Here is a 21,270-nt window from a genome sequence, read left to right as displayed (position 1 = left end):
TTTCATATGCTTACAGTCAAACAATAGCACATGTCATATAACCTCTGGAAACTACTTACATTCATGAAAGCATGAGAATAAAAAGGGTAAATCATGTCTTAGTACCATTTTGAAAGTAGTTCTACCCTCCCAGACCCCTTGAAAAAGTCTTATGAACCTACCCCCCACCAAAAAGGCCCTGAACCACACTGAGAACTGCCGAACTAGGCCATCTCTAATTCTCAAGACCTCCTTGAAACCAGACTGATAACAAGATTTTTTACTTCTTTAAAAACTGAAAATACAGTTATCTTCACCAGGATAGAATGCATCATTATTATGATTCTAAGAGATTTCAGTGAGATGGTCCTTTTAAACCAACTATAAAAAGCCATCTCAGTAAAGGAGATAAAAATAATACAGCATACTCTTTGTTACTATGGAAATTCACACAGGGAGGAAAAGCTATCTAAATAATTTTTCTTTTATTGTAACACTACTAGTAATACTTAGCACGACAAAAGTACTATTGTATGTAACATATATACAGATTGTCTACTATATGTAAAGTACTATGCTAAGTGAAATGAAGGAAACTAAGCAGGAAGAACTTTACACTCTTGCAGGAGAAATCTGATGTATACACAACTATAATACAAAGTAAAAAAAAAAGACAAATGCTATGAAACAAGATAAAGCAGTATGGTGGTTCATAATCTTAAGGGTATCATGAGGATGATGTCAATATATTATGATTAAAATATTCATTCAAAACGTCTAGGAACACAAGAAAAATCTATTCTCTCTACATACAAGCTTATACAGATGTTTCATTCACTGAATCCAAAGTGATAAATGTACCTTGGCAGAGGAAAAATTCAAATGTAAGAAATGAAAGCAAGTTTAATTTTTAATTTCAAACATAGCAATAAAATCACTGTTGACAGAATCAACAGTGACTTTGGTAAATAACTTTAACAGTACCTAGACATCTTTATGCATCAATCTCATGGTCAGATACAACTACGAATGGAATGATAATTAGATCAGAAAAAGTAAGTACATTAAAATCTTAGAAACACTGACTGAAGCTTTCATACCTCACTAATAAGTACTTACATTTCATTAGCTAGCCATGTTAATATAATGGATGGTCAATCATTCAACTGGAGCAGCTAAATGAATAGTGTACCACACAGTTGTTTTCTTCCTAATATACAAATTAATTTAGAATAGTTATCTTTTTCCTTTGTAAAAATAATGAATTCAAACCTAATTCTCACTCCTTATTTGGGAAATATTTAAGAACACATAAAATTATCTAAATGTTTCCCTTAATTTGTAAATAATTCTATCACTCAGTAATCTTAGTATTCTTTATTTGACAATGTAAAGACACATCTCCTTTTATAAATAATTACATTTTTCATGCACATGGAGTTCAGAAAGTTAATAGGATCTGCACTGTCAACCTAAAAAAGAATATCTATTTAATAATTTTAGACTAAATAGAAGATTTCTCCGTCACGTTAACTCTAGTCATAGACTTACTTTTATTAAGGTAAATATACAGTACTGAATATAAGTTTACATTTGAATACGTCTTTCCACTGAGCTCCTCTACCCCCAAAATATTATGGCCAAAAGATATTAGCTCTCTATATACTTTTCTAAAGTTCTATTATTCATTTATCCTCTTTATTTTCACAGACAAAACAGGTGAAATAGCACCATCTGGTGGGTATCACCTTAGTTTTAAAATAATATTCTACATTTACCATTTTAGCTTCTTTGAAAACACTGCATAACAATAGGGAATTATTATAAAGCACTATGAATGAATAATGAAAAATAGCTTGATTAGCAAGCAAACGTATATTTGAAAACTGAACCAAAGTTGCAGCATTATTTTGTTTTTTTAATTACTGAGGAGTTAACCATTGTTGTAATGCCATTAAGGATAAAATCTCCTCAGAACTTAACCTTGAGGTCTAAGCTTTAAAAAGTGTCAATTTTTAATACAAAAATAACACATCTTGTTATAATACGTCTATACTATTCAGTGAAGAATGAGATGTAAACATAATCTTCACAAATGATAGTGTTGCCTGTTATTTATGTTTATTTTAGAGCTGAGTTTTTTAAAAATAATCAACTGAAAATAGTAAGGCTAATCAAGGTTTATTAATAAAAGCTTCCTGAGTACTAACAGTGTGCTGATAATAATCAAAACATAACTTAGGCCATAATTTTATGAGCTAAACAGACATGTAACAATGATAAAAAGGAATATAAACAAACTGAGGATAAAATCAGAAATAAGGTGAGGTTATTTATTTTGATAAATTTTATAACAGGTTCTTAAAGGTGAAATGGAGAAGGACAACAGGATCAAAATACTAAAGCCAACCAAAAAGGTAGCATATTTCTTACACGCTCTTTTATCTACAATGATAATAATTACATAATATAATTTTCCAATAACTGTTGGTTAACCACACTATGTTACACTATGTTTACAATGGAAAGCAAACACAAACATACAAAGATATAAACCCATTCTCTCTGGAGCTTACAATGTAGCTGTTGTTTTTCCCCACTGTCTGAGCACCTTTCAGATGCAGCATTTCTTCTTGTAATGTAAAGGAATTGAACATCTCAATTTATACAACTTTTATATGCAAAATATGCTGACCATTATTAACTTCTGCTTCAACACAAAAGACTTAAAAGCAAAGTTCATCTCTGCCCATGCACTGAAGTAACAATAAACTCACAAGAACAGTAGTTTTGGTGAAAAATGTCCATATGATGTTGAAGTCTTTAAAATAACAGACATACTGATGGCTGAACCAGAACACCAAGAAAATCTAAAACCAGAGCCTGAGGAAGCAGAAGGAAAGGAAGAAATAAGAAGCAAATCAGTTTATTTGCAGAATCATCAAAAGACAGAAATCTCTGGAGACACGGGCTATACATCCATATTAAAAAGCAGAGAGATTAAATAAAAGTCTGCACACTGAATGGCAAAATAAACCTCATCTCACATACACACTCTCCTCACCCTCTTCCTTCCCCCTTCCTGACCTCTCCCTCTACCCCTCCCACTTCACTCCTTTCTCCCCCTTATGTGACAACAAATAATGTGGAAGGATGAAATCAGCATGGAAATAAAGTTATGCTCTACAAATGTTCTGATAACTAACTCTATTTTTAAAAGGATTAAATTATGGATCAAAGTCTTTTTTATATCTTCCTAGAACATTCAATACAAAGAAACCAAAATCATTTTAAATTGTCTAAAAAGACTTCTATAAATAAACATTAAAATACTATCATTTTGGAGTATGCTTTAAAAGCTAACACAGTATTCCTAAAATTCCGAAAAAATCACTTTCTTGAAATTTAACTTCCAATTTAAACAATACTGATTCCACAACTCACATTTAATTTGATTCAATAGCACTTAATAAACAGACTTACAAACTACACACAAGCAGAACTGGATAAGAAATCATCATAGGCCTCAAGGAGCTCAGCCTAAGATGAAGACAACACAGAAATTATTGTACAACAAGAGAAGCAAAGTTATTAGAGGTGAAGAGGAAACTTTCTGGAAGTAACTAAGTTTTGAAGTTATCAGGCAGATAAGATTGGGGAGGGATAGGTCAGCAAGGTGCAAAGACACAGGTACAAAAACAAGAAATTGGTCTTACTGGGTGGGGCTTAAGGGAGAAGGTTGATGGCAGGGGGCGGTGTTAAAAAGGAAAGCCAGATTCAGACCATCAGTTTCTTCCAAGTCTGGCTGAACAACTTGAAATTCATTCTGTGGGGGTGGAAGTCATTTTTCTCTACCCTTCTAGGTTCTTTTGGCTAGTTTAATAATTCAATCTACATAAGACAGATTGACAAGAGAAAATAACCAAGTTTAATTATATATGTATGTATGGGAACATATGCGAGTTTCAAAGACAGACAGGTAAAATGAGGTGTATATGGCATAAGGATGAGGTGAGGGACCTGAGGCTTCAGAGTAGAGGGGGATAATTTGCAGGATGATAAGAAGGGCAGATTTTAGTTTCTGGTAATAATTCTTACTATGGGAAACGTCCTCAATTTAAATTCTTTAAGGGAGAGGTAAAAATTTCTCTTGAGCCCAGGGTCTTGATTACCTTCAGCTCAAAATAATCCACATGCCAAAGTAGCACATTTTGCTTGGGGAGGCCTGTTCTGAACCCCTTCAATCCTGTAGGCAATGGATGAAGAACTATTAAAGTGTTTTAATAACATGGTCGAGTGATGGGACAAATTGGTGTTTTAGAAAGATAGGCAATCAGTAGGACAGAAACAAAGCTACAACACACATTAAAAGAAGAATGTGAAGTATGGATAGAAGGGGTGAGATTAGAGGCAGGGTGATCATATGAGGTGTTACTATAACATTCTCAGCAAGAATTATAAAAAAGAAGAATAGAATTGGAGACATCTAAGTATAATATTTATTCATTTAAAATGTATTAAGCTTCTAGAATATGCTTAGCATAGTGCCAACTCCTGATGATACAAAGATAGCCTTGCCTTTGTATAGCTCATAATCCAGAGGAGACAAAAAGAAAGCATGGAATTACAAAACAATCTAGTAACTCCTCTAACATAAAATCTGGGCTAAGCCAGATTTAGAAGGTATTAAGAAGACAACAGGCCCAAAATGGAGACGCATATGCTAAGCTCCATGTCACCAAACTGAGACTTAACTTAATGACAGTTTCAGCTCTCTCAGAAGTGGAATCTTAAAACAGTCAATCAAGAATTGTCTGATCACCACTAGTTAGTTAATGTGCCTAAAAGGCCCTTGTCATCACTGAAGGTGAAACAACTTTGCGATAACCAACACGACTGTTGCCTAGTGTTAACCCCTTGGTCTCACTCCCTTCTGCCCGTAAGTCTTTCATTCTGTGCAGCTCCTCAGAGCTCCTTCCTATCTGCTAGAATGGATGCTGCCCAATTCATGAATTGTTGAATAAAGCCAGTACCATCTTTAAAATGCATGCAGTTGAATTTTGTTTTTTAACAGGTCAAAGTTTTCCAGATAAATAGAGATCTAAATCTTGAAAAGGGTTTGGAATGGTGAGAGGCGGCCTACAAGGAGGGGGTTTTTAGAGGGAGCAGTGTGTACAGATACAAGGACAAGAGGGGCATTATTCAATGAACTGCAAATAGATGCCAAAACCAGGGAGTAAAACGCAAAGGAATTTCTTTGGGCTTCATCCTATAGACAAAGAGGGGTCATTAACAGATTTTAAACCTGGAAGAAATGAGATCAGATTTTTCAGTTTAGAAAAATTACAATAGGCCAAATATAAATAATGTGCATATATGAGTGTCTACATACATGGAAACTAGTTAGATAATTCACATGCATTATCTTATATTAACAATACAAAAGCTAATGGTGACCAAAAAAAAGCCAAAGAGCAACAACTGATTTAAGAGTACTCTCAATTCAACTATACAATACAACCTTGTACAAGTATGTTAAGTTTCTACTTCCTATTCTTCATAAGAGGAAATATTACTACCACTTCAAAGAGGTTATGAAAATAAAGGATAGAATACTTAATCAAGAGGTAATTCTATTACACATTAGCTTTTGCAAACTCTATTCAAACTAAAAAGCCACAGTCGGAAATTAAAGAACACATCTGCTTCTTTAAAAAGAAGCAGATCAATTCAAAATTCAATATGCTTCCATAATGCATGTTTTGGGAAAATTAACACAATTTGGTAAAATGGAAAGAACAATGGACTAAAAAGACCTGGATTACAGTCTTTTCCTTGCCAATTATGATTTCTATGCCTCGGCTTATTCATTAGTAAAATTAAAGGAATGGTACTACATGTTTTCTACAGCTGAAAATATTCAGGAACCTGAGGGACATTTTCATTACTGCGATGAGAGAAGAAAGGCATAAATTAAGCATTAAATAATACCTTACAAATAACTTTATAGATGGGAAATGGAATCATTCACTTGAAACTGATAAAACACAACTTTTATCACCAATAATTTTGCACATAAAATGTCCAGGAGCAGGAGGCCTTAGAACCACAACACCCTGTCTTAAAAAAGGGTTTTAACTAAAATTCCCACATATTAACATTAAACTGTATGCTAAGTCATTCCTGGAATTAAACATGTGTAATGGCTTTTCTTACTCTGCCTTACAAATGTGGACATTCAAAGGATAATGATTAATAACAGTGATAATGCTGTCAACACCACCAGTTACAAAGTCAGTGCAATGATTCCCAGAATCCTACAGAATCTACAGTCTTAATGGTTAAGTTTTGCTTTACAATATCAATAAATCATTTCAGACAGAATAAAGAAGATAGGTAATAGACCTCAACTTTCACCTAGGGGCTTCCAGATACTGAAACCTGAAAATAGCAATAAAAAAAGTGCTTCATATCATACAATATTCATTTTCTCAAAAAATAATGGGTTTACAAGGCTAAATTATTACACTTTTTAAAGAAATACTTGCTTTATGCAGGCCAAGGTAAAACAATTATGAAAACAGATACATAATTTTAGAATACACTTTATAGATCACAATTCTAGGGTAAGAACAACAGAAAATTCCCTCAATTATACAAACTAATGGAAGACAGTGAAATATTATTACACATTAAGTTATTCTCAAGTCAGTCACCAAAACATAAGGGCCTACTAAGTCCTGGGAATACAAATGACAATGTCTACCCCGAAAAAATGTTTCATCATTTTCAAATATTCAATGAGGTATCCGATAGAAAAAAATAATAAATTTATATTAATACTATGCTAATGCCTGAGAGCATAATTAGTATGAACAACGGAAACAAATAAGAAAGATGCAAATGATAACAATAACAGTTAAAAATAATATGGAAATCTTAAGAGAGCCTAAAAATTACCTACATCTCAGGAATATTGTAAAACTAGATACTACTGTAATCTTTAAGGCATTGTTGCATCAACACTATTATTTTCCAGGTCTCACATATTAACAAAGTAATTTGTAATTTTTACAGAGAAATGAAAAGCATAAATAGTATATACAAATATTATGAAAATTAAGGCAGAGTTCTCCATATGCAAAGCAAATTGAACGTTTGTGGTTTGGTTATTACAAACGGATTGAAAGATACATAAATTAGAATATTTTAATTATACAATCACCTACTAATATTAAATAATCTTAAATACAGTAAGTACTAGGATACAACATTTCATCTTGCTTTTTCCAGAAATTACTCAATTCTACTTTTATTCTTTCTTCAAGGTGAATTGGATCCATAGTCATCGCTTTCATCCATAGCTAATCTATACTTCCTTCTTAGGAGATAATATTCTTCCTTTTATGGAGAGGAGCTAATGCTACCTTTATTGAGTGACTGAGTACAATAATTTCAAACAACAAGTAACAGAGTAATAATTTATAATAGTCTGGAATAAAATACTTCAACCTACTACAACTATAACCATCTACCCCCCAAAAAAAAACTATAGTCATGCATCACTTAACGATGGAGATACGTTCTGAGGAACGTGTTGCTGATTTCATCACTGTGCAAACATCATACTGTGCATTTAACACAAACCTAGATGCTATGGCCTACTACACACCTAGGCTATACTGTAGCCTATTGCTCCCAGGCTACAGACCTGTACAGCATGTTACTGCACTGAATACTGTAGGCAACTGTAACACAGTGGTAAGTATTAGTATATCTAAACATATCTCAACATAGAAACAGCACAGTAAAAATAAGGTATCTATCTTTTGATAGGAAAAATGATACATCTGCATAGGTCACCATGAATGGAGCCTGCTGCACGGAAGGCGCTCTGGGTGAGTCAGTGAGTGAGTGAGTGACCTTGAGGGCCGAGACACGACTGTCCATGGCTGTACCCTTTGTCAATACTGTCCACTTAGGCTACGCTAAATTTATTTTTTAAATACTTTTCTTTTTTCAATAATAAATTAACTTTAGCTTACTGTAACTTTTTTATTTTAAAAATTTTTTCATTTTTTCAAGCTTTTCAATTCTTTTATAATAGTAGCTTAAAAATACATTGTATAGCTATAGAAAAATATTTTGTTTATATCCTTATTCTACAAGCTTTGTTCTACAGTTAATTTTTTTTATTTTTTCACTTTTTAAGCTTTTATGTGAAAAACTAAGACACAGACACACACACTAGCCTCGGCCGACACAGGGCCGGGAGCAGTGATCCCACTGTCGTTCACCTCCACATCTTGTCCCAATGAAGGTCTTCAGGGACAATGACACACATGGAACTGTCATGTATGATCACAACACCTTCTTCTGGAAGACCTCCTAAAGGACGTGTCTGAGGCTCTTCCTAAGGAGGTGTCATTCAGTTCAGAAATACGTCCATGGTATTTTACTTGACTTGTTTCTTTTTTTCATCACAGATTTGCTCCTAAGCAGATAATGCACCACAAACATTTAACGAAAACTTTCCAGCATCGGGATCATGTTTCAAACCTTTTAAGGAGCTTCTTGAGGTCTGCAAAAGTTTCTGCCAAACGCTTCGCTGTGAATTTTCCTGGGGCTTCTTCTTCCCCTGCAGTTTCCTTTTCTCTGGCCTCTTCTTCAGCTGTGCGTTCCTGTTCCAGTTCTGACCCCTCATCAGTCATTTCCTCAGGAACCCCTCTGGGACTCCTCCATGTCACCTTCATCCACGCCCCGGTTTAAGCTGTTCGCCATCCCACCCACAGCCTTGTGGATTTTTGCAACCTCCTCATCCTTGGCAAATCTTTTGACATCACAGACGAACCTCTTGGGTGTCTTCGTCCCGATGCCACTCATACCCTCCTGGTGACGTCACCCCAAGCGTCACAGATGTTGTGATCCTTCCAGAATCGCATCAGTGTCTGCTCAGTGTCTTCCTCAGTTGCAGCAACAGCCTGGGCAAAGGTCCTCACCAGGTTGTGGGCCTTCAAAGAGGCTATAACTCCTTGATCCATTTGTTGGATCAAAGAGGTGGTATTTGCAGAAAGAAACACTTTGATATTGGGGTAAAGATCACCAAGAAAAAGAGGGTGTACGGGAACATTACCAACAATAAACAAATCGTGAAAGGTGTCTTATTAACCAACCAGTACTTCTCCATGTCACTGGCACAGCAATTGCAGAGGGCATTTTGGGAGCGGAGCTGGCTCCTGTAGGACACTGGTGGTGTGTGCTTACTGACATGCTTGACGGCCCTGGGTTCTCACTGTGCCAGATCACAGAGGGTTTTGCAACCTGAAACACTACCCCCAAGCAAGACTATTATCCTGCCCTTAAAAGCCTTGAAACCTGGCACTGACCTGGCCTAATTATGGATGAAAAGTCCTTTCAAGCATCCGTTTCCAGAATATGGAGGTTTCATCCATACTGAATATTTGCTCTGGCAAGTAATCTTCCTCCACAATCAGCTTATCTAGAGTTTCCAAAAATTCTTCAGCTGCCTTCACATCACCACTTGCAGACTCACCACTCATCTTCACATTATGTAATGAATAGAAACTCTTGAATCATTTAAACCACTCAGAGTTAGCAGTAAATTCAACATCGTAGTTAGGTCCAGCCTTTTCTTTCAACATCACAAACTTTTTGCTTTGGCCAGGATCGTCATGGTGCTGAGAGGGACACGCTTCTGTGTCTGGTCTTCAATCCACGTCAGTAGAAGTTTCTCCTTGTCTGATACAGACCCTTCTCGAATTTTTGTTAGTCTCGTTGCTGTCAATGAAACAGATCTTTAACAGCTTCCGTCACTTTGTTCTTGTTCTTCAAGATCACGGTCATGGTGGAATGGGACACGCCTGACTGGCGAGCAATAACCATCACTGATTTTCCACCTTCGTAGTCCTTAATCACTCTTAATTTTGTTTCCAGGTCAGTCACTCAATGTGGCCTCTTACTGGCAACATTAGCAGTGGAGTCTGACCACTTAGGGGCCACGATGAAGAAAATAACGAGATTAAACCAAGCACAGGAGAAAAATCATGCAATCAAGAGATGCAGTAAACACAAGATGTATGACACACCATACTGTTTTACAAACTTTTTTTAATTAAGTAGAAAGAATATACTCTAAAGTTATGATAAAAAGTACAGTGTAGTAAATACATAAATCAGTAACACAGTTGTTTATTATCATTAAGTAGTATGTGCTATATACATCATTGTACGTGCTACATTTTTATACAACTGGCAAAGTGGTTGGTTTATACCAGCATCATCACAAACATGAGAGTAAGCGTTGCACCACGATGTCAAGACAGCTGCGGGGTCACTAGGCCACAGGAATTTTTCTGTTCCATTATAATCTTATAGGACCACGACAGACAGAGACGTTGCTGTCGTTATGTGGCACATGACTGTATAATAATGATGTTTGCAGGAGGCAGCAGAAGTGTAACAAGCTTCCCTCCTGTGATCCCCTCAAAATATGCAGCGTCTCTTCTCAAATATAAAGCACTAAACAAAGCAGCAGTTCACACTATATAGACTTCTTCTGAATGTATTTTTCTACCTTCCCTGGTTTTAGAGGCAGTAAATAATGCTGTTTGTTTATTTTTAAAGGTGTCCTGCTGGTTGCTGAGAATGAAATCAAAGAAGAGGCTGAAATTATGTCAAGACAAAAGGAAGCAATATTCCCCATGAGGCCACATAAGTGTGTACATCCCTTTCAAATCTGAAGATAACAAAAATCATCCATGCTTTCAAAACTATTCACTCAATTTCCTACATTTTTATATTTTTGTTACTGTCAGGGAATGGTTTAAATTTTTAATTCCCTTCAGTATGCACAGTAATAAGGAATAAAGATTATAACAGAAAAAGTTTCAGGAAATCTCTCACTGAGATAGTTTGCAGGTATGGCCCTGGTTGCTGTGTTCCAAGGAAATGTGACAGGCCATTTTACTTAAACACTGTATTACAGTTAGTTCCCAAACTAACAGCCATTTCCCTTTTCCAATGGAAATCCAAATTTTTTTCAGTTATTACATCGTCTTGTGTTTTAACACATGGAATGATTCTTGATTAGAATAAGCCAAATCATAATTCTATTTTCTTTGCCAGTCACTGGTTTAGGAATGGGCGTGTGATACAATGGAAGTCATTGATAAATTAAGGAGAAATCTATTGTGGTAATTCTGGGAAAGCTCTTCTTCCTCTTAAAAAGGACAAGGAGACTTTTCTTTGAGTCTCTACTTACCCAGTCACACAACTAGTAAGTATCAAAACCAGGATTCTAATTCTAGTCTGCCTGATGATTTGCACCAAACTAATCCCAGAGTACAGGAAAGGTGTGCAATGGAGAAAGCTACCAGAAAGAGTACCTGAGTTCAGTCTTAAAAGATGAATAGGAGGTAGCGAGAAAGGTAAAGGAAGTTCCATGGTTTTCTTTTAAAAATTTCTTACATACATACATACATATACATACATATATATATATATATGTATATGTATGTATGTATACGTATGTAAAAGAATACCTACCAGAGCCACTGCTGACTCATAGGGTCAAGTGATTCCCAAATAACAGTATGTGCACCACTGGTGATACTTTAGACAATTTTTTTTAAGTTCTTATTTTGAAATTATTTCAAACTTACAAGAAAATTGCAAGAATTGTACTAATAACCCCCTATATACTCTTCACCTACATTTACTTAATATTAACATTACAACACAATTTGATTTCTCTCTCTCATTTTATGTATATGCATATGTATATATACACACAATATACACACACACACAGAGGGTGCCAAAAAAAGTATGCATATTTTAAGAAAGGAAAAAACCTGCATTAATATATACCGATAACAAAAGATGAATACAAGTCACGTTTGACTTCTGTGATTACAAGAGGTGCTCAACGTGGTCCAGACACTTCTGATTACAGCGAACTACTGCTTGAGCAACGTTGACTCAAGTGTTAACATCTCTTAAAATGTATATACACTTTTTGGCACCCCCCAGTATTTATTATTACTGATAGGTATTGCTGAACCACTTAAGTACACTGCAGTCATCAACACCCTTTACTCCCAAATACCTGAGTGTGTTATTTCCTAAAAGCACGACCACTGTCTTCATAACCATGATACATTTAGGAATTCACAATATGTAACATTGCTATAACGCTGTTACCTAATCTATAGTCCACATTCACTTTTGCCAGCTGTCCCTTATATCCTTTATAATACCCACCTTCCCTCCAAGGATACAACCTAGGACCGTGCATTACATTCAGTTGTTCCCTTTCTTTGGTTTCTCTTAATGTGGAAAAGTTTCTCAGTCTTTGTATTTCACAACAGTGACTCATTTAAAGAGTACAGGCCAGCTGAATTTGTCTGACGTTTCCCTCACAATCAGATTTGGGTTTGATGTTTCCCTCACAATCAGATTCATGCTTTTTTTTTTAAAATAGGAGTACTACACGTGATGTTCTGTCCTCAGTGCATCACATCAGAAAGCATATGATGTCCACCTGTACTGGAGACAATTTTAAGTAGCAAACATCTTGATTTGAATAGTTTCATATTTAAATAAATGTATAAAACTCATGATTTCACAGATATTATTAAGGCTAATTTTTTTTAAGTTAGCATAAAAATTTAAATAAATGATATAGGAAGCATTAACACTGGGACTCACTACTATACATGTGACATATTAGGTTAATCCAAATTTAAAATGACACGGACTTTTAAGTAGCCAATAATAATGTAAAGGGAGTCCACTCCAGATTTCCTCCAGAGACTAACGAAAGATGGGTTAGTATCCTTAAAGATTGTGAGAAAGTAACTGATTAAAAGATAAAAACTGTAAGAACCCCTAGCAAAATATTTACGTATCAATATAAACATTTTACTTATATAGGAACACAATATTATTATTTTAAGGGCATAATATTTGCTTTAAAGATAATGAAGGATTAGTTATATTCATACAATTCTATTCTTTTCTATGCTAGTAGTCTTTCAAATAATTCTCTGATACCAAATTCAATCTAGGTCAACAAATATAAAAAGTATAGTAAGAATCATCCTTGAATTTCTTTATGCCACCATAATGCATGCCAGACTTGTGTAAACTATATCATACCTTAACAGAATAATAAATGTCTGACATTAACAAAGACTTTAAAAATAATTATCCTACAAAATCGTTTAAAAGCCTATCCATGCATGATCCTAACGAAGTCCTTAATCCTCCTTAGAAGAAAGTATAGTTAAATTTGGATAAATTGAAAGAGCACATACACGTCGTCCTTGCCTATCCTCGTAATCATGTTGTACATAATCCATGGCATTATGGTTGACACATCACTTTGCCCATTTCTCTAAATTCCATCTTGGAAGCCATCAAATTCCCTTGTCCTCATTCTAGTAGAGAAAACATCTTTGAAGAGCTAATTACACAATTTAATATTTATAGAAAATAGCGGAGAAAGGAAAAAAGGTAGTAGTTAAAAAAAAGTACCCACACTCCCATAAAGGGATTTGGTAACAAAGGATTTTCTTTGCAAGAGCATACATTTATGCAAATTGTTTATAGGTGAAGTATGTTTTCTGTATTGCTCTGTTCCATTTTGGGATCTTGCTAAAATATTTATTTTGCTCTTTCTACCATGCAGAAATCTTTTGTCTCTTTTCAGAAAAAAAATCCTTTAATGAATTTTCCTATCTAATTCACCATTTTAAAAAACTCTGGAGGGGATAAAAGGATAATTTCAAATATGATATATAGAATCCAATTAACTCCAAAACATTTTTGTTTTCAAATTTTCTTTCAGGCTTTTTTCTACCTTCTCTGGTCTTACCCAACACAGACTTATACACATAGAAATCACAAGTCTCCCTGGCCTTCCCAAACAAAGCATTAAAGTAGTAGGAATGTTTGAGGAAGGTGGTTTCATTTTGTATATGATATTAAAATTTAGTATATATATAAAGTGAGATTTTTTTTAAAGGTAGCATTTTCACAAGAAAAACACTTGGAAGTGATCGAGATATAAAGTAAAATTTTACAAGAAATTTTTCAAATCTATTCTAGATAATGTTTCAATCACTTTGCTAAATAATTTAAAAAGTCAAGTTGCAATCTTAATCAAGTTCTACAGAGGGAGCTAGCACCACAAAGAATAAATTAGAATGTCAAGAAAAGACCTAGTCTGCTGGAAATACTGGATTTCTATTCATCAACATGAGGTCAGATTATTCTCTAAGATTTCACCGGAGCTATCAGCCAACACCTCAAAACACAGTATTACCAACAAACTATGGCATATTTCTAGTAATTTATATTAAAATTTATAAAATGTAACATCCATCATAAATATCTTTAAATACTCTGTGAAGTAGTTGTATTTGTTTTAAATATCATTCCTCCAAAAAAAGTAAAAAATATCATTTTTCCTAAGTCACTGAACTTAGGCAAAGTAGAAAGCAATAAAATTGATCTGAAATCAAATCACGGTCTATCCTTTTCCACTATAAGACAAGTTATAGAGTCTCTCCATCCCTCAGGTTCCTGTAAAACGGAAATAATTATATCTACCTCTAAAGGTTGCTACGAAAATGAAATTAGAGCATAAAAGCAATTAAAATAATGCTCTCTTTTCTTGTTCTTCAATACATAATGTTATTTAATAGTTCAATACGCTCCAAAAGAAATCAATAATTATATTCAGTAGAGAAAGTATTTTCACGGATTACATTAGCTAATAGATACTAAAAATTTCCCCAAAACTCCCATATCCATATTATCCCCCAAAACTCTGACTCAATCCATAGGGTACAGACAGTGTTGCCATACCCTTACATTATTTTTCAGGTAGATATTTGTCAAAGCTTCATTCTCAAAATATTCCTGTTTGTTTTAGACCAAGAAGAAAAAGAATTCAACATTCCAACAGTTCCTGCTCTCTTCCTCCATGCTGACCCCATGGACTATTCACCCCATAGATATTATATAGTGAAATACTGTCAAGTACATTGTTTATAGCAAAGGAGCAATGAACTACACTTGGACTGAAAACCTCTGGATAAAGTTTCAGGACACACCTTACCCTTCCCTTCCGAAAACAATCCAAGAGGTGGAAAGCAAAGACCATTACTCTTCTCTTTTTCTAAAGAATTTTATGCTAGAAACTCAGAAACTATACCCATAGAAATTACTGAATAGACTAAAAAAGAGGTAGCAAATTAATCATTTGCTTAACTTTTATTAATAATATTAATAAAATAGCAAAGCACTAATCTAAACCCACAGTCATATTTGACAGACATGTCCTCCAGAAGCCAGTTCAAGAGGGTTTTTATAAACATCATCGTACAAAAACCTATGTCACAACTAACCTTTACATGGTTCTTCATAGTTCAGAACTTTTTCATATATGTAATTTCATCTAATCCTTATTAAACCCAATAAGAAAAAATGAAATTATCACCATTTTATAAATAAGGACATTAAATTCAGAAGATTAAGTGATTAATCCAAGTGATACAGTCGATACAGTATCAACTAGAACTACATTTTCCAGAATTCCCTTCCCTATATGGTTTCAGGTTAGGATTAACCACAAGAGAAATTTGTATACAATTTGGGAGGTGCAAGTGAAGAAGCTGCCATGTCAGTCCAAAGGTAGTTATCAGTTAGAGGCAGTGCAAGATGGACAGAAAGGTATGGGCAGAATTCAAGTTTGTACTTACTTATTCCCATTCCACCTCTAGCTCACTTTCCCAACCAGGCCCAAGCCTATCACCAGAGGGTTCACTGAAAACCCTCAGGTGGAAGCTATAAAGAGCCAACAACCCACCAACCCCCTTTACAGTTCACTCAAGCAGTCAGACATGCCTCGCTGCTGCTTAAAAGCTCCAACTCATTCACCTACACCAGAAGTGGTTAGTGACTATTCTCTGCTCCTTTTTGGACCTTTACTTCCCTGGTATTTCCCAAATTGAATAAAGTTTAATTCCTACAATAAATTCCTTATTTCTTAATTTTCATAGTGGAACTGAATCCTGACACACCAAAGTTATATAGTCTGTAGCAAAACTCACACCTAAACTAAGTTTCTTCTAATGCTAAGTCCATGGCACCACACATTTCTTCAAAAACTGAAAATGGCAATTTAGGATTAAATCCTTTAAGAGTTTTAAGATTTACCATTCCACTAATGATATACATTTTTTCATTCATCTACCATACACATACATAAGACCAAGTGTAATTCTAAAATTATCTCCTGTAAGGAGTTCTTCTCCTTTATGACAGGGTAATAATATTCTTTTAAACAACAAAATATTTACGCAAACCTTTCAGAAGTTTCATAATCCAAGTATAACAGATAAGAAAAAACTATGAAATCCCAGAATTTTAAAGTGAGAGGTCAGTCAAAAGTTCACCAAAAAGGGTGAACTCTGGTCACAGATTACTTGAGAACCATTTATGGAATACGAGTATGTATAAAAGCCTGAAATGAAGTCAATCAATGCTAGTTTGGGACTCTCACAGAAGTCATCTAATGGTATCAGTTAAAAAAAAAGGAGCAAAGAAATCTAACATTTAGTACTTATTCCTGGAGTCACAGCCTCATAAGCAAAAATGGTGAAGATTATTATAAAGAGCTTCTTAAAGATCAATTTAAAAAGCAATTGGGCCGGCCCGGTGGCTCAGGCAGTTAGTGCTCCATGCTCCTAACTCCGAAGGCTGCCGGTTCGATTCCCACATGGGCCAGTGGGCTCTTAACCACAAGGTTGCCAGTTCAATTCCTCGAGTCCCACAAGGGATGGTGGGCAGCGCCCCCTGCAACTAGCCATGGCAACTGGACCTGGAGCTGAGCTGCGCCCTCCACAACTAAGATTGAAAGGACAACAACTTGACTTGGAAAAAAGTCCTGGAAGTACGCACTGTTCCCCAATAAATTTCTGTTCCCCTTCCCCAATAAAATCTTTAAAAAAAAAAAAAAAAAAGCAATACAGTTAATGGTTACCTTACAAAGATCAAACTATATATAAAAATCAATAAAAAAAACTTTTCCCGTGTAAAAAGCTTTTTAGTGGATGAAATGTCCAATGAAAGTATCATACATATAACCAAACAACTCAGATCAAAGATTATTTTCTAGAGAAAAGGATTCTAGTGGTGAAAAAGATGTCAATGATAAAGATTCTGAACGTTCAAGAAATGAGGGTAAAAAAAGAAAAAAGTATTTAAAAATTATTCCACATGATATGTGGTTGTGAAATGTATGACATAACTAAACTAAATTATAAGTATAAAACTAACTTATTTCATAGACATCTCTAAAAGCTTTTAGAATCAACTGGGCCAGAAATCTTTATCATACTCCCTCCTTGGAAGAATGGGAAGTGTCCTGCATTTGGAAATCAGGCACACATAGCATATGATTCTCAAATCATTCACTAGTGGCTATAGCTCGGAGGTGGTTTCCAAAACCATAATACAATACTGTGAAATTAATCAGCCGTTGAGTCTTGATATAGCTATTGAGTTCATTACAATCAGTTACTGAGTCTTGCGATGGATATTAATTCGTCTATTTAAAAAAAAAAAAATCTCTGCATCCTTAAGGAGATGCTCATTGTAACAGAAAAGCACTTAAATGGGAATCAGGAGATTCGAATACACTGTCATTAAACAACAGTGTAACCTGTAGCAAGTCATTTTATCACTGTGAATCTCACTCAAGTCATTGTAAAATACAGATATGAGTTTTAATATTCATTTCTAGAATCAAAGTTCTATAATTTAAAAGATATGAAAGAAAGTGGCCCTTAAAAGACCATAAAAATGTTCACAATATTTAAAATACTGTATCTTATCTACGAATATTGAAAAATATTAACCATTTAACCCTGTTGTTGGGCCTAGATGTTCTTTATTTCAATTTTTTAAATTTTTTGCTTGCCAGATTTTTTTTCTCTTTTGCATTAAGTAAATATATTTTGCATGAACAAAATTTAATAGCTTTACAGGAAATAATTCTTACATGATTCTTACAAAACAATTTGATGTTTTCAAACAACTGCTAAGAACATTAATAATAATGGACATGAGAGCATATCAGATGTTACTGATTGTCTCTAATTGCTCTTAACATATTCTTAAATATACCAGTTAAAAACTTATAAATTTCCCCCGCTAGTTTAGAAATCGGGCACTGTTTTCTAAGAAATTACATTTTTTTTTCCCTGAACCAAAGAGCAAGGTCTAACAGTGTCCTTTCCAATAGTCTTGCTTCATACCCCTTGCTTAATTCATTTCCTCCTATTTCATCATAATACTAAATTGACAAAAAACATAAATACAATGTAATTATTACAAGACAAAATTTTATAATTTAAGGGGCTAATTCTGACAAAATAATTAATTTTTGACATAAAAAAGTCATCAAAGAGAATTAATTCAAAATCAGAAGGAAAAATATATCTCATATCTAGAACAGCACACACTGCTTATAAAAATTCACCCTTTATCTTGGCAGCTATCTTGAAAAGCCAAGTAAATAAATGTGAACCTCTTTTTAAAGAAGCTTTCCCCATGCTGTACATAGAGTACAGCAAACTGAAAAAAAAAATACAGATACCAAGTTACTTCTGTCTGTATTAAGTGGCATGGATACTTCTATATTTATTTATATTGCCTTTGGAGTTTGTCTTTAACTCCAGCCAACTTTTAACTTTTCTTATCTGAATATCTATGATCTGATCTCAATATCCTATTCAAAGTAATATACAATTTAGATATTCACAAAATGAAGCTATATATGAAAACAAAATAGTTCTATCTTCTATAACTGTAGATATGTCCAATAAGAAAAACCAAAATCACAAAATCCCCAATTATGCAACTGTTTTTTAAATGTGAAGTAATATTAAATGGGAGAGTAAGTCTCCAATTACAAATGAAGTCAACAGCTTTTCTTTAAATAGTGCCCAACTCAGTGACTGATAAGTGGGTGAAAAAAATATTTATTGAATAAAACAGTGGTGTTTTTCTAATTTATTTTAAATCACTCCATTTATAAAACTAAAACCCTGACAGACTGAGAAAAATCTACAGAAAACTAATGAAAATAGTTCATTCCTGGACCATGTACAGAGAGAAGTATAAATTCCATAGTTTTGGATTAATCCCATCACAAATTTAATTCCTTGGCTTTGCCTACTTTAACTCATCCTCCAGAATCATCAGGACGTAAATATTAGGAAAAAGGAACCTGAGAGAAACCATTCTGCTTAAAGAGACAAATGTCCCTGTCATTGCTGACCAATGTTTCCTGTTCTGTTTCATGCCAGTCTTGCCCAGACAGAGAAATAACAAATATGTTTGTGAAGCAAGAATGACTAAGTGTATATGAAACCTGAATCACCACATTTTAGGAACTAAGAATATTTTTAATGAAAATATAGTTAGTATTTACCACATAAAGTATTACCAAGATAATCATTGTACTATTATTGGTATACATAGAATTAAGGTACATTTTCAAAAAGCGGGCTTATTTAACGATGCCAATGCATTTTTACAATATCATGGTGAATCAAGACTGTCTTTAACAGATTAGAATTAAGAAGCAATAATGTTTTATGAGAATAAAGCATGGAATTATTGTGTAATTAAATTTTGCTTTATATCTACAGCTCTTACTATATTTTAAAAAGCTTAGTCTTGAGCACAAAGATATCTTGGTAAAAGACGCAAATGAGATTATTTACGAGCAGCTTTCATGAAGTTAGCTTTCATCAAGGACTAGCACTGAATTTTTTAAATTAACATTCTACTCTTATGGTGGTATATTCAACTGAAAGAACTTAATGAAATTCAGTAAATTAACACGTTAAGTGAATTTCATTCAGGTCTTTTTTCTGATTATAGACATAGAAACTTCCAGAAATAAACAATTTACAAGTTTTAAATTGCACACCATTCTGAGTAGCATGATGAAATCTTGCACCGTCCAGCTCTGTCCCACTCAGAACATGAATCATCCTTTGCCCAATATATCCACGCTGTATAGCTACCTGCTCATTGGTCACTTAGTAGCCGTCTGGGTTACCAGATCGGCTGTTGCGGTACCACAGTGATTGTTCAAGTAATCCTTATAACAGCCGATCGCTATGTTCTAATGCCTACGTTATTCACCTCACTTTATCTCATCACACAGACACTGTATCATCTCACATCATCACAAGTAGACGTGTGAGTATATACACTGCAGTAGGATATTGAGAGAGAGACAGAGAGAGGCGAGAGACCACATTCAAATAATTTATTATAGTATATTATCACATTGTTCTATTTTATTATTAGTTATTGTTAATCTCTTGTGTCTAATTTATAAATTAAACTTTATCATAGGTATGTATGTATAGGAAAAAAATATAGTATATGTAGAATTTGGTACTATCCGTGGTTTCAGGCATCCACTTATTCCCCCATGGATAAGGTGGGACTACAGTATTACCAAGTGTGATTCAATCTGAAGGTGTAGTTAGCCTCAACTACAATTCCTCAAATTCTTAATTCTACAGTATTATTTGACATGAGGTGTTTGCATAATAATTAAGGTTATCATAACTTTGTTACAGTACAATGGGGGAAAAAGTAGACTAGCTAGAAAATAGAAATATATAAAAAAAATTTTAACTTTCCTCTTTGATACTGAAAAGGTTAAGTTAACATGAATTTAAAGAACTCCCAAACCAGTAATTTTTAACTAAAAACTTCACAGAAGGAACTAATCTTAACGACTGTAGGGTAGAAAAATAGCAATGAAGATATCCCAGAATCATATATATATATATATAGTTATTTTTATCTGGAAAATAGAACCCTAAGAACATTAAAACTTTAAAAAGGAAAACAATTTTATTCACATTTCAAACTTTTTAAAAAGTGTTTTACCTTATGCTAAACAATAACCAGGCACTTACTTTTTCATAAGGCAACAAAAGAAAATTATTAATATATTTCTCCATCTTAAGCATGAGGGTGAGGAAGTCAATTAAGTAAGAACCAGAAATTAACAAAGACAAAATTTAATATTTTATCTGGGGAAAATGAATTGACATATTTCCCAATATACCCTTAGTCTAGATGATGGAATACAATACTAAATATTTCAATGTGCATATAGGAACAATTATTTCCTGTGTTAACCTTATGTAATACAAATATCCTAATCCT

General features: G+C 34.0%; 1 protein-coding gene across 3 annotated transcripts in view; it reads right to left on the bottom strand.

The window, feature by feature from the left end:
* Window positions 1-21,270, bottom strand: part of ADK (adenosine kinase) — a 449,806-nt gene that overhangs the window by 371,220 nt on the left and 57,316 nt on the right. The window lies entirely within an intron of this gene.

The sequence above is a fragment of the Rhinolophus ferrumequinum genome, chromosome 16 (assembly GCF_004115265.2).
Source record: "Rhinolophus ferrumequinum isolate MPI-CBG mRhiFer1 chromosome 16, mRhiFer1_v1.p, whole genome shotgun sequence".
In the NCBI taxonomy this organism is placed as follows: domain Eukaryota; kingdom Metazoa; phylum Chordata; class Mammalia; order Chiroptera; family Rhinolophidae; genus Rhinolophus; species Rhinolophus ferrumequinum.
This window is presented reverse-complemented; position numbering and strand designations above follow the sequence as displayed.